The following is a 10,139-nucleotide window of genomic DNA, read 5'->3' as shown; positions in this document are numbered from 1 at the left end:
TGTAAAGCATTTTGTCTAGTGTCAATTATATCGCCAGTTATATCGTTATCGCAAATTTTCAAATGTATATCGTGATAAATATTTTTGGTCATATCGCCCTGCTCTAATTTCACTCTGGACAAAAACTATAGACTGATGCTATAATCCCTACATTGTCTAATATTTTACTAAAGTTAGAAAGAACCATTCTTTAGGCACTTGTTAATATTCTACAGCCAACAGAAGAGTGGTCCAAAATAACAAGCACTGCATCAATTACACCTTTAACTGCAAGTCCCCACCACAGGTTTGAAGAAGCTGTGCTAATAATAATATTGGAAATAATAATAGTAATGAAAAGACTACATGGTCATCATGCTCTTGTGTTCTGTTATTACACTTGTAGAGCAATTATACATGTCCACGTTAGTAAGTGTTTAGCAATTATTGGACCACACAGCTTTGTAATTTTTTTTACAAACATATAGTGAAAATATTACATTTCTAATCAGACTTGTACAGTTGTGTTAGGTCATGTGGAGGTATCACTTAGTCACTGCAAGCTAGCAACTTTTCAATTCAGCAGCATCTTGCTGTAGGTGTGTAAAACAAAGTTTGACACTCAAACATCCTCCACCCTTCCACTCTCTTTGTTTCTGTCTTCCTGTCTGTGTTTCTCTGCGTTTTCAGTGTTTTCCTGACATTCGGATTCAGCTCTTCCATAACAAATACACATTGTTGCCATAGTTACATTTCTCAGTGTCCTTGAAAGACTCTGCAACACATCACTTCTGAGAAAGAGGACCACTTTAAATCCCTGAGCTGTGAGTGTTGCTTAATGCTATATGATTCTTAATAACTGGTGCAAAAGAACTAAACTTTTTATTATTATTATTATTCTTTTATGTTATTTTTTCAGTATAATGAGGGTGAGATTTGGCTGTCATTTCAATCTCCACTAAAGTGTTACAAAAAGTCTTTTTTTTCTCACGAATAGAGGGTCCTTAATGTTTTTTCAGTTATGATTTTCCCAGATGAGCTCACCTATTTTCTTTCTGCTCTCTGACACCATCTGACCAAAGCTGACGTCTGGTTAGCGTAACGTATGTCATGTGCTGTAGGTGTGCAAGGCATGTGGTACTGTGTGTGTGTGTGTGTGTGTGTGTGTGTGTGTGTGTGTGTGTGTGTGTGTGTGTGTGTGTGTGAGAGAGAGAGAGAGAGAGAGAGAGTAAAAAAGAAAGTGTGGTGATAAGTGTTTAAATGTACTTTTAATTCTCACAAACCTTGTGAGTTTCTCTTTAGTTTATGCTTCATTTTCTTGACCTTCATGCTGGCTGTGTGTGTAATCTTTCTGGAACAAATCTGCTCCTCTGAGGTACTGAGGTGTGGCAGGGTAAAAAGGTTAAAGTTGGCCCTATGTTGTAGACTCTGCTCCTTCCATGGAGATAAGGAAAACAAGAAAAGCTCTGACCATCTATGTCTTTCTGCCCATTGTAGAACTGCATGAAGAGACATCAAATAAAGGAGCACGATTGAGTCTACCGAGCTGCTTCCACATTCACCCTAGATTTTCACATTTCTTAGGTGAAGCTACAACACATGGCTAAATAATACTTCACTTAAAGTTTCCCTAGGAGCAAAAGATGACAGAGTGGAACAGCATAAATACTGTACCTCCCATTCTCACTGTCATTTGAATTCTCCGGCTCTGTTGAAGCCTAATTTGGCCAGCCGAGGTAGAGTTTTTGAGTAGTTTACATAACCTTGTGTCAAATTCCCCTACACTGATTACAGCATTACATGTGAACTCTCCAGCTCACTGTTTTTGTGCAGTGAGCATTGCTTTGAACATCTGCACACATGTACAGTATGTGTGAAAGTGCAAAGGCTTAAAAAGAGGGAGCGGTATTTTAAATTCACCATCATGGTGGATGAACCATGAACCAAAGAGAGCAAGCCTGTCAGATTTTAACACAGCGTGGCCAGGGCATTATCATGTATCAAAGCACAATGTTATTCTTTTAGAACAGTTGGACTTTTATAGATGTTTTAGTCCTTCATTTAGAAGAAGCTTTTGTCCAGAGACAGATTAGAGGAGATATAAAGTAGAAAGTTTTCAACAAGTCTCATAAGTGGTAAGATTTCAAGTTCTTTTTTGAAGATAAAAGAGATTAAAAATACAAGGGTTTGGTGTCATGCCTAGGCAACTGTTGCAATGATGCAATGAAATTCCTACTCTGGAAATCCACACAGCAACATCAGACAAGACACTAAGGCTACGTCCACACTAATGCGTTTTCATTTGAAAACACCTCGTTTTGGCCTCCTGTCCACACTGAGACAGCGTTTTGGCTCAAGGAAAACACCACGTTTTGAAAATGCTCTCGAAAACGCATACATTTGAAAATGGTGCTTTCACGTCGCAGTGTGGACAGCGAAAACTGAGACTTTTTTGAAAACAATGACATATTTTAGTCATGTGATGCAGTCAAGTGACCAATTAAACTAAAATAGTGGAGGGCATTACACAGCAGTCAATTTTGACAGATTAAAGATTAATATCAGTCTGTACATGCTCCAGATAGCTTTTCTTCGAATTCTTTTATTCTCACTCGCTTTTGCAACTTTGTACTTTTGTGATTCTCGCAGCAACAACTCCACCTTATTGTTAGTCCATTAAAAAAACTTGGTGCTTTTCCTGAACATTTTGCCACGACGTTTCAAAGACCCGGAAAGTAAAGAAATGGCAGACAGAAGTGAGGCAGGTCAAATCGTCTTGCATTTCACGCATGCGCAGTACTGGAACGTCACCGCTTTCGGCCTTTCAATGTCGACGCACAACTTTGTGAAAACGACTGAAAACGACAGTGTGGACGCGGAGCACTTTCAGACGAAAACGCCATCTTCAAATCTATCTGGGCTAGTGTGGACGTAGCCTAAAACACACTTTAAAAAAAATCAAGCCCAATGTGTGAATTAAAGCAGTAAGTAGGATGGAGTGAAACTTAGCACCTGTCAAGACTAGAAGACGAGGTGTGCCTGAACAGTTGGGCTGTTTTTGGTTTCGCACTCTCGTGGTTTCTTCCTCATAGGAGTGTGAATAGGCTTTGCAGTGGGAGCTGTTATCCTTAATTGCCTTATTAACCTTCCTGATGACTTTTGTTCTTGATGGATATTCTGCTGTGATAGTAAGAATATTTTCTCACAGAACAGCTGGATCAAAAGGCAACAAGACCACATGTGGTCTTTTTGCCATAGTTGTCAACAAGTTATTAAAAGCTGAAAATAAGGTTGATGTAAGCATTTAAAATGTTTTGACTCAGTTTGAGAGAGATTTAATTGTCTTGATACATGTATCTTCACTGTTGTGTTTTTAAACATCAAAGCATTTAAATGTGCTTGCTCTCTTCACCTCTGTCTTACCAATGTGCAGTGATTAGTGCTGTCTGGCTGGGATCATTAGGAGTTCAATGAAAATCAGCTGAGATAATTATGGTAGGACTCAAACCAAATACCAGAGATGTGCAGTTCATATATTGATGACTTGAGGAGTTGGTAGTTCATCATTTCAAAGACTCTCAACAGATCCTATGGAATAAGAAAGACTTTTTTATGCTATTTTAGTTGTAAAAAGAGCGGTCTGGATTGTCAAATGGTTTACTATGTCCTGATTTAGGCTACTGCAGGGAATCATTGTTAAGGTTACAATGTAACCTGCTCAAGTGTCGAAACCATACATCCATGTGCTGGTTCATTACATGTTAGTTATCTTGTGGTTGTGTCCCAGTGCTTTATATGCAGTGCCAACTGGAAGAAACAAATTAAATGCTGGGACTTTTTCCCTCCTGGATCCCCACTATTTATTGTTGTTGTTTTTTTTCAGGGGCAAAAATATCCATCCCCCCAAGTACTCTTTGTTTTCCATCTGCCTCCATCCATTAATTTGCTAAACTTTGTGAGTTCTTCTATTGAGGCTATGATTATTATTCCTAATTTTGAGGCAATGATTGTTATTTTCTCTTTGATAAATTCAAAAACTGATGAAACAGTACCCCAAAAGAAAGCACAGGAACAACTGGTGATACTGGACAAAACAATCACAATTGTCACAATCACTTCACGTGTAGTTATATTTCTAGGAAGGTGCACGTCAGGTTACACGATGGGTTATGGTTTCAGGGATTTGTGGTTATGAAGTAGCTATGACGTAGGTCTCCCACTGAAGCATAAATCCCCAGTAAACAGTTGTAACTTTTCATACATTGTCACTAAGGAAGTCAGGAATTAGTCTGTCAATGCCCACCCATGTTGAGTTTCTCAGTGGGGCCTCTCTGACTGAGGCTATCCAGCTTTAAAATTACACACATGCACATGACCATATTTAGATGCAAACACACACGCAGAAGCACAAGTGAGCTAGTGTATATCACCAAGTTCACATACGGCCATTTGGACCTCTCGAGGATTCTGTAAACGTGCATATGTACCCTCTCTCAAGCCAGTTAGAATGATGTAAATTAAAGCATGCAAACATTGCAAAACTTCAATCTCCTCTATGGTCAAACCAATAAAATGTGATAGGTCCTTTAACACTCTTAGCTGAGGCTGTGTTAAACAGGGGAAAGTCAAAAACTATGTTTTCATTGAGGCTTAAACAAAAGTTTTACTGCAGCAGTTGTAAAATGCTTTAAATTATTAACCCATTTGGACACCAGAGTTCTCAATGCCGCGTTTAATATTACTAACTGAACGCATGCCACAATAATCAAAGTTACAGTAAACACTGAATTGTATTTTCTTAACCTAGACCTCAAAATAAGACAATGGTTCAAGGAAAAGTGGATACACTGAGCTTGTGTGATGCTAGCGGGCTGACAGAAGACTTGTATTTCAAACACGTCCTGGAAAAATTGGTGAGCTAATGGAAAACCTTGATCTTTTACAAAGTGTCTGCAGGTTCCAGCTGTTTTTCTGGCTTCCCTTTAAGGATTGAATCACAGGATGGCAATTCACTGCTGAAAAACTTTCAGGGCAGCAGTAGCCAAATGATTACTAGAAAAGACATTTACTTGGAATGTAGCTGGTGTTCTGTGGTGAATGTGTCTGGGCTAAAGGCCCTTTCTTTTTCTTTTCTTTTTCTCTCTTTTTTTCAAAAGAAAACAAATGCTCCCCTTAAAATGATAAGCCACTAACATACCTCTGTGCACATTTCAATCTGATTTCTGTAGGGCCTATTCTAGTGAAACTTCTTTCCTATCAAATAACTTGCTGATGTGCAGTGATACAGGAGAGTCTTCAGTTCAGCCTTTGATCCAGAGACTGGAGCACCTGGTAGGCATATCTGGTAAAGGCACCTGAATGGTTTTCTTCATATCTCACTCACAGAGGTATCGGCTGTCTGCAGACACCTACATATAGACAACTATTTACATCTTTTGCCAAATTTCTCACGGTGTTCCACAGGGTTCTGTTCTTGGCTCTACTTTATTTCTGTGGTATTCACTTCTTTCACATCAGCATCTGAAACCATTTAATTATACTTTTATCACTGTTATGCCTTAACTTTAGAAACACATTGAGATTTAGCTTTTCTGTAAACACCAATGTGTTTTATTTTTACAATGGAAGAATAAAAATAGAGAAAATAGAGAACAAACAAAAGCATAAGTAAGTAGAGATAGGGAGAAATCATGATTATCCAGAGAAATGAGTAGCGATACAGCAATTAATGAGGGGTGAGAATTAGTGAGTCGGAAAAGCCATGTTGAACAGGTACGTTTTCAAGCGTGCTTTAAAGGATTGAATGGAGTCAGAGGCACACATGGTAGCAGGAAGACTTTTCCAGACAAGACTGAAAATGAATATTGGATGCCTCCAACATTCAGGCCTTCAAATGCCACTACATTAAAAAGAGGCATGAGTATGCAATAGAAATCACCAAGATGTGTGGGCGCAGGAACACTTTCAGAAATTATGGGCTGTGAACACAGTTTGCCATGCCATCCACAAATGCAGGTGAACGCTTTCTGGAAAACATTGATGCTGCATCATCTGATCTAAGGATGGCAGGGAGAGGCTTGTTATCAGCACTCAGTTCAAAATCCTACACATCAGTGTTGCAAGATACGTACAAATTTTAGAGTAACATCCAATCCAGATTATGCTCTTTTCAGGGAAGGCCTTGCATATTTCAGCAAAACAATGCTAAATTATTATTATTATTATTAATTAATTATTTGGAGGACAGAAGTTGCATGCTGCAACTATTACAACAGCATGGCTTTGTAGTAGGAGAACCAGAGTGCTGAATTGGCCTGCCTGCAGTCCAGACCTTTCACCAACTGAAAACATTTGGCACATGATGAACCGAAAATATGTAATGCAACAAAGATGCTTAAATGCTGTGTAGGGCTTTTAGAGCTAACAAGTCAAAATAGTCACGCACAGGATAGTCAGTGGTAACATGAAAGGGGAAAAAATGAAGGGAACACATGTTACGTTTCGGTGTTGTCAGTGTTTTGTTTTTGCGTGACTGTTATGTATTTCCTGTTTTACTTTGAAAGTCTGTGTTATTTTAGTGTGTTCAGTTTACGTTTTCCCTGTCTCGTCAGTTCTAATTTGCCCCAGCTGTGTTTCCCTCCTGTTGTCCATTTTCCTGATTGCTCCCTCTATGTATTTAAACCCTGTGTTTCAGTGTGTCATGGTCGCGATCTTCCCCCCGTTGTAAATAGTTTGGTGTTTTGTTGTACATAAATAGTCTGTTGTAAATACTTTCGTCATGGGATATTTTCGTTTTGGGATTTTGGTGGAGGGCCTTCGTGGATTTTATTTTGCCTTATTTTTATTTTCCTGCGTTGCACCCCGGTTGCCTAGGCCGGGGTGTAACATATGGGGGCTCGTCCTATCGCTGGAGGGTCCGACGGAGGGCCCGCTTCAGCCGTCTGTCTTCGCTGGAGGGCCCGGGGGGCCGCTTCAGCCGTTCGCCGTTGCTGGAGGGTCCGAGGGAGGGACCGCTTCAGCCTCCGTCTGTCTTCGCTGGAGGGCCCGGGGACCGCTCCAGCCTTCATCCGCCTTCGTTGGAGGGTCCGTGGGACCGCTCCAGCCTCCATCAGTTTCATCTGCCTCCGCTGGAGGGTCCGTGGGACCGCTTCAGTCTTCATTTGCCTTCGCTGGGGGGGTCCGAGGGACCGCCTCAGCCTTCGTCGTCTGCTGGAGGGTCCGTGGGACCGCTCCAGCCTTCTGCAGCTGGTGGGCTGCGTGTCCGTGTGTGCAGCTGGTGGGCTGCGTGTCCGTGTGTGCAGCTGGTGGGCTGCTCGTCTGCCTTCGCTGGAGGGTCCGTGGGACCGCTCCAGCCTTCATCCGCCTTCGCTGGAGGGTCCGTGGGACCGCTCCAGCCTCCACCAGCCTTCATCCGCTTTTGATCAAAACATTTCACTTGGGGTTACATGTTTGATTTTTGGGTGGGGGGAAATGTTACGTTTCGGTGTTGTCAGTGTTTTGTTTTTGCGTGACTGTTATGTATTTCCTGTTTTACTTTGAAAGTCTGTGTTATTTTAGTGTGTTCAGTTTACGTTTTCCCTGTCTCGTCAGTTCTAATTTGCCCCAGCTGTGTTTCCCTCCTGTTGTCCATTTTCCTGATTGCTCCCTCTATGTATTTAAACCCTGTGTTTCAGTGTGTCATGGTCGCGATCTTCCCCCCGTTGTAAATAGTTTGGTGTTTTGTTGTACATAAATAGTCTGTTGTAAATACTTTCGTCATGGGATATTTTCGTTTTGGGATTTTGGTGGAGGGCCTTCGTGGATTTTATTTTGCCTTATTTTTATTTTCCTGCGTTGCACCCCGGTTGCCTAGGCCGGGGTGTAACAACACTGGAAAGATTTACTAATGGACAAAAGAGGAATATATAATGAAGCAGGTGATTAACTGATGAGACACAAAAAGGGCAGGAAATAACTAAGGCAAGAAGTAAAACTAACTCCAATGAATAACAAGGAGGATTTCAAAATAAAATGGGAAGTAACTAAACCAAAACTTAATTTAATGTCAGCATGTTTACATGTATCTGGAAGATCTACTCACTGCTCTACTATCTCTGCTTCGCCTCAGTATAAACTCTACTCTTTATTATTGTTCTTATTGCTGCCTTGAGGGTGTCTACACAAGCCAAACAAACAAAAGCAAATATTTTATCAGTTCAACTATAAAGAAACTGAGCATGCTGCTTGGTGAGAAATTATTTTTGCATGAAACAGAGGTTATTGTAAAGGTCAGCATCTGAAAAAGAATGGCCTGGTCTGGCTTGCTTATTAGGTCAAAAAGGCAATTCCCAATTATTTATTAGCTCTTCTTCAGATTTATATGTTGAAGTGTGCTCATAATAAACTTAGACAAATGGAAGTGAGGTGTTTACTGGTTTCCTATCATTTATCATTAAAGCTCTGAAGTATGTTTTCATCATTTTGGAGATAAATTGAACAGACTGTTTACTGCTTGGCACAGTCTGGGGCCCTGACACACTGACCCAGAGGAGAGGGTATGAGAAGATGAGAGGGGACTGATGATACAGAGGAGCTTAGTGTGAACTGAGAAGGTTTTGGTTGCATCTACCAGGTTACAAACAATGACTAGCCCAACACAATTAATGTTCTGCAGCCAGATAAAGCAAAGTCAAACTGTATGACATGTTATTGTTATGTGTTAATCTAACAATCTTAATCTAACAACGACAGTACAATAATCAAGACATTGTTCAAATGTGTTTCTGTTACACTGTCATTAGTATAAACCTGCTTCGGCTAATTTATAGAGCAGTTTTTGTTTCTGTTTATTGTGTTTGCAGATATTTGGAAGATCCAGAGGTTCTCAGTGGGATGACACAAAGACTACTTTTAGGGCTTTCTCTCAGTTCTCACAATGAAGCATACTGATTTGGGGTTAATGGGGGGATTAGGATAGAGTCGGGGTTTGTTTATGTTTCTGTCTGTGACTATGTGTGAGTTTCCACTACTTCAAAGGCCTCCTGTGCCCCCTGAGGTGCTCATTGACACCATGCAGGTGTTTCCTTTGAGTAGACACACACTGTCAACATTTGGGTCAGGAGGCAAAACTTAACAAACTGTAAACCCTGGACGGATAGCTGTTTTGCAAAGAATAATAGTGCTCCTTCCGCCAATCACTCGCATTTTAGCTTAAAGCTATTAACATCTGCTTGAGTGAAATGCTACGTGTGGTTCCTCCCAGTGTGTGGAACATGTGAAAACCTTTTAAGAGTTCATTGCTTGTTGCTATGAGAAGGTCACACATGCACACAGCTCTCTAACTGCTCCGCTAAGAAGAAACTTTAGTATCCAGTAGCCCCCGTTTAAAACGTGAAATCCCTGAGTTGGAAAAAAAATTTTCAGTCTGTGAATTTTCAACGGAAAGATTTCCTTTGCATCTTTACAAGAGAGCCTCTGTGAAGCACCCACTAGCACTGACCTCTTTCACCTGGAGGGTGAGCAGCAACAGAGCATGTTGTCTGTCTGGCAGTATAGATGGATGACTGCATGCCTGGCTGGTATGCAGACTGTCTGCCCGCCTCTGACTCACTTCCACTCTGTTCTAGTCTGTTTCTCTGACCATGAGCTTTCTGTCTCATGGCGCATTTGTTACATGGATAAAGGAGATGGTATCCTCATTAGCGTCAGAGGACAGATAAATAGCTGTAGTTTCTCAGTTCATCTTTTAAATGGTGTTGAAAGCATCTAAGGAAAGTTGTTTAAGACTAAAAACATTTAGTCTTAAATGGGCAAATAGTCTTCTCAACAATAAGTCACATTTTAGCCAAATAACTCAATGGTCTGCATAATGTGGAGAGTCAGAAAGATCATTAAGACTTCTCATTAGCATTTTAAAAGCATATTAGGCCAAAGGGACCAAAACATTTTGGCTCATCAGTGTACAGTGTACTCTCTCTCCAGTGCTCGCTATTTCACAGCTTTGCAGTAGGTCCTGACAGTTAAGTATAATTATTTGTTTCATACGGTTTCATTTTACTACAGAAATTGTGTAGTAAATATTGTACTTGACCAAAAGCTTTACCCACACAAGCCTGGTTTATGGAAAACAGTTGTAGCTGGTGGTGCTAAACTAAATCTCAAAGCCTTGACTATGTAAACTG

General features: G+C 40.6%; 1 long non-coding RNA gene across 1 annotated transcript; it reads left to right on the top strand.

The window, feature by feature from the left end:
- The first annotated feature begins 751 nt into the window (after positions 1 to 751).
- LOC309716574 lies at positions 752 to 8,892 on the top strand. The gene is made up of 3 exons (XR_014279476.1): positions 752 to 803; positions 5,208 to 5,323; positions 8,820 to 8,892. It is a non-coding gene; the product is annotated as an uncharacterized lncRNA (long non-coding RNA).
- The last annotated feature ends 1,247 nt before the right edge of the window (positions 8,893 to 10,139 follow it).

Source organism: Aulonocara stuartgranti (assembly GCF_965226115.1).
Source record: "Aulonocara stuartgranti genome assembly, chromosome: 11".
In the NCBI taxonomy this organism is placed as follows: Eukaryota; Metazoa; Chordata; class Actinopteri; order Cichliformes; family Cichlidae; genus Aulonocara; species Aulonocara stuartgranti.
This window is presented reverse-complemented; position numbering and strand designations above follow the sequence as displayed.